This window comes from Micropterus salmoides, unplaced genomic scaffold (genome assembly GCF_014851395.1).
Source record: "Micropterus salmoides isolate LMB-PRFRI ecotype aquatic unplaced genomic scaffold, ASM1485139v1 Ms_hic_scaffold_1805, whole genome shotgun sequence".
Taxonomy (NCBI): domain Eukaryota; kingdom Metazoa; phylum Chordata; class Actinopteri; order Centrarchiformes; family Centrarchidae; genus Micropterus; species Micropterus salmoides.
The window spans coordinates 11,053-16,245 of NW_024040935.1; the positions used below are offsets into that span (position 1 = coordinate 11,053).

Below are 5,193 nucleotides of genomic sequence, written 5' to 3' on the forward strand. Positions count from 1 at the left end.
CAAAGGCATATATTTGTTTTTAAATGTGAGCACCTACTGTAGCAGTCTTGTGTGTTAAGTGTGTAAGTATTGTGATTTGACATGCCTGTTAAAGCCCTCTACCTTCTTACATAAGAAGCTTTTCAGTTCTCCGTACTGTATTTTAGGCAACAATGAGTCGCCCTAATAAGGAGTTGACTCTTATCTGCTGCTGCACTGTTGTCAGAGACTGAGAGTTCTCATTTCCTGTGTTTTTATTTTTAATGTTGCCCCTTTAAGTCTTTTCTGCAGTTTGTGCCATCTGCTGAAATTCAAGAAAACTGTAGTCTGGCTTGACAGCAGCCTGTTTTTTAGGTTTCAAGCTGCAGTTTGGGCACTAAGAGTCTCACATGTTGATGAAAACACAACAATTCACACAAATATCATTGTGTAGGGTGCAACAAGTGACTACTTCTAATACCACTATTTAAAAAGAAAGGTTACATAGCAGTTCTAATTAAGACTGGAGCTTAAGCTTATTATTATTATTATATATTATTATTATTATTATTATTATATTCATTCAAGGCAAAGCGATTAAAGCACTTCTGAAATGCATCTGTGAGTAAGCTTATACTATATTGCTGGCACATTTATTGCACTGTAATTAAAGTATTAAGTTCAAAAGGAGAAAGTCAATACTAGAATTTAAGAGAACGTTTGCCTTACCAGCTGTGGTTAATATGTTTCTACCAATTATCTACAAACTCATTATACTCTGCTCTGCAAACGACTCTCTACAAAGCATAATTTCTTTCCATTCATGCCAGTATGTTGTGAAGATCAGCTTGCAGAGAGTTAAAACTTAACCCATCGAACTGAGAATGTTAAGTTAAATAATTTCCACACTCCTTTAAAATACTGGATTTGTCTGTTACATTTCTGTAATACAATTGAAGGCAGTGTTTTCGAAAACTGTTCAGTGTGGATGCATTCAGTGGAGCTAGACATCTACAATGTTGAGAGGCTGTTAAAAAGCTCTGCATCAACATGATGCAATAAGCTGACTTTCCGAAAAGGAACATTTGAATGTGGTTAGCTGCATTTTAAAGGTATTTTAAACACAGTACAGCTATTTTCATTTACTATGTCTAATGTTGTGCATCAAAATACCAAATTACTTGTATGTGACTTGGCAATAAACCTGATACTCAGGGTGAGTCCCAGTTTTGAGAGTGTGTATTTTGGAGTTTCCCCACAAGCATGTCAAGTGCTTGCATTACCACACGACAATAACGTGTGTTTGACCCAAAAACAGTCAGCTCAGTCAAGGGCGTTTCAAGTCTTTGCAAACCCATACTGTGATGCCCTTGGTAATTTGGCAGTGTGTGTGATTTCACGTCTGTCCACTTCTGCACCTCTACACCTTTCAGCGCAGTGATGCATCCTCTGGTGCTTCTGCCGAGCCTCCTCAGCTGTGCGTGAACCAGAACTAACCACCATGAGCTCCGACACGGTCTGCAGGGCAGAGCCGGACTCGGGGGACAACGGCGAGCTGGCAGACTTGGTGGCAGCCATGAACGTGGCCGCAAACCGCATGACCCCTCCTAATGGCTACAGGTCCGTTACTCCGAGGACCACAAACTCTCACAGGAAGATGTCGCTGCAGGAGAGGGGGAGCCGCATTTCCCGACAGCCCACCATCGAAACCAAACGTGTGTCCATTACAGGCGCCGATGTGAGGAGACTTGTGCTACAGAAATTAGTTGAATATTTTGACTTAATTCAACATGTTATTATGAGATCCTTTACTGATTGCATTTTATTTTTATTTTCTACAGGACTGTGTCCAGCTCAACCAGTATAAATTGAATAAAGAGATTGGAAAGGTGATTACCATTACAGTAGCCTACATCCAATGAGCAAGGTGAAACAGAAGTGATGCATCTATAAAGCTTTTTTATTTTTACACCCTAGGGTTCTTATGGAGTGGTAAAACTAGCTTATAATGAAGATTCTGAACAGTACTATGTAAGTTTAAGCTCCTAAATTGCGCATTTATTATTAAAGTGTTTACATGTCAGTTTACTGTATACTGCTTTATCTCATTCATTTAGGCAATGAAAGTTGTTTCCAAGAAGAGGCTGATGAGGCTGTGTGGATTCCCGCGTGAGTGAAGATCTCCATCTCAAACAACATCTAAATATCTAGTGTTTTCACATTTTCCAATGTTCATCTGGGGCTGGTGCTGATATGTTTTTGTCTGTGTGTGTTATTATTCCAGGCCGCCTGCCTCCTCAAGGGTCAAACTCACGCAGGATGCGTTCCCTAAAGCCATGTTGCCTCTGGAGAGAGTGTACAAGGAGATTGCCATCCTGAAGAAGCTGGACCATCCAAATGTTGTTAAACTGGTGGAGGTCAGTCAGATGACTCACCTGCTGTGAAGCTGGAGTTTGGCATGTTTGTGTAAGGATGTGGGGATGGGATGTTGTGATAGTTTAGTGTCAGTCTGTATGCAGCACAAAAGCAAAAGAATACAACAAAGAGATGTTAAAAGAAAATGAATTAAAGCTCTTGCACACCCCCACAGCTGTTTTTATTATTAGCGTAGCTAATTATGCCTCTGCTCAGATTGCTGGTGGTGAAGCTTTACTGGGAATTACAAGTTGTCACCAAATATATCAATAAGAATAATGAAGGGTACAGGTGGACAACAGGAGACAGACGCCAATCAAGCATAATCTGAACATGCCCAAACTGTCATGAGGGGAGGGCTAATCAGCCAAAATAAGTGAAGTCACCTGTGTGGGTGATGTAGAGTTATTAAAAACCCATCAAAGTACTATAATGATAATTCCTGTAGATTGAATAACTGGACTTATTTTATATTTGTGTGAAACAGTGCACAATATAAGACTGAATTTAATGCCTCTTGCAGGTGCTTGATGATCCTGCTGAAGATGGCCTTCATATGGGTACGGATTCATTCATCCCTTTTGCAGTGACTGAATTTAGCTACTTATGTGTCATTATAAAATGGAGGAGTCATTAAAATCAAAATTTGTCCTCAAGCCTTCGAATTGATGGAGAAAGGGTATGTTTTTGTTAATTTATGTAATGTGTCACATTCCCAAACTGTGGTAGTTTGCACATTTAAATTGGCCCATTAGGTAATTATAATATACTTTACCTTTTCCTACCTTTCTCCTTTTCTCGTGTCGGTCAGTCCGGTGATGGAGGTGCCTACAGACGACCCTCTCACAGAGGAGCAGGCTCGCTTTTACTTCAGACGTCGTCCTGGGGATAGAGTACTGTATGTTAGGATTTAATAATATTTAATGGAGAATCATAGCATTTAATATACTTATAACCTTTGATTTTTAAAGTTCCCATTACACATTGAGGCTTTTTCTGTGCAACTTTGGTGCCTTAAACATACAGAAAGTAATGACTTAGTAGTAAGTAAGGACTCCTAATTTGTTTAAAAAGAAAATTGTGTTTGTCCTTTACATTGCAATGGTAGCTGGTATTTCTGTCAGCAGACAATCAGCATGACTTCTTTGCATTTTCTGCATTGTCCAGTGCACTACCACAAGATCATCCACAGGGACATCAAACCCTCCAACCTGCTACTTGGGGAGGACGGTCACGTCAAGATCGCAGACTTTGGTGTGAGCAACGAGTTTGAGGGGACAGACGCCCTCCTGTCGAGCACGGCGGGGACGCCGGCCTTCATGGCCCCCGAAATGATGACTGAACATGAGCAGAGCTTCAGCGGAAAGGTGAGACAAAACATGTTCTGGTGGTAAACTGGTAAACAGACAATGTAATCACTGAAGTACTTATGTTTTAGGTGTGACTTATCTTATTGTCTGTGCTTAATTGTAAGAATGTTTTCCAACCATCTGCTGTGTGCTCCAGTAATGACTGGCCCTGAAAACTATTGGAATTCAATTTGTTTCCCAGCGTTAGACGTGTGGGCGATGGGAGTCACACTGTACTGTTTTGTCTTTGGGAGGTAAGAAAGTTCACAGCAAAATGCATGTAGAATATAAGCCAGCAACATTTAATGAATTAATTTTGTCTGTTCTGTTCCAGTGCCCTTTTTATGACGACTACATCGTCTCTCTGCACAGCAAGATCAAGAGCAAACCTGTGGAGTTTCCAGAGACGTGAGCAAACATTTAGATAAGCAGATAGCTGATAAAACAATGACATTTTTTATTCTGGCTTTTTATATAACTGGATACAGCTACAACATAACATCAGTATCAGTTCAAGCCTTACACTCGAGATTCGATAATGAAAGACTATTCTCCAGATGACAGCAAGTGACTTTACTTTTGATACAAATGACAGTCAATCGGATTACGTAAAGTGTTACAGTAGATGTGACTATTACAGTTCTTCTTAAAAGATTAGCTTCTGCTAATTTTTTTTTCATCAGAGAAAAGAGTGATTAAATAGATCATATGTTAGTGGAAGACAGTTATACTGTAATATCATGCCTGTCGATATGACATCAGAGGAGTCTTGTTTCATTATTGTTCCCAAATGAATCAGACTCACATACCTTTTTTCACTGCAGACATTTTTCGACTTGTCACAACAATGTTGATCTGGAAAAATGTCGATCTGTTAACGTGACTTTTTTCACAGGCCACTGATAAGCAATGAACTGAAGGAGCTTATTGAAAGTATGCTGGATAAACACCCTGAAACAAGAATCACCGTCCCTGAAATGAAGGTGACTGGAAACGTGACTACATCAATTAATATATAAAAGCCATGTCCTTACTACCACATTGTGTTACCTACAATTGTGGTGTTTTTTATGTATGTTTGTTATTACGCTCCATCCGTGGGACAGAGACGGCTCTAATCCTCTTCCTCTGGAGGAGGAGCACTGCACGGCAGTCGAGGTCACTGAGGAGAGGTGCAGAACAGCGTCAAACTCATCCCCAGCCTTTCCACTGTGGTGAGACGCACATCGCTCCCTCTCTGGTTACTATTTTACACTACCCACCATCACAATTACAATACCTACTGCTGTTTTTGCATTTCCACATTTACCTGTTTCAGCTGGTTGCTTGTAGGCATTTTCTTAAATCTCATTTCCTGCTGTAGTCTTAAGATGTAAAGTGCAATGTAATTTGCAGTGTATCTACAAATCTCAAGGTTGCAATGTATCAGCATAGTTTTGACAGGATGGATGGGTGAAGGGGAGATGATTAA

General features: G+C 40.1%; 1 pseudogene; it reads left to right on the forward strand.

The window, feature by feature from the left end:
• The first annotated feature begins 1,384 nt into the window (after positions 1-1,384).
• Positions 1,385-4,936, forward strand: LOC119909664 (annotated as a pseudogene).
• Positions 4,937-5,193: the final 257 nt, after the last annotated feature.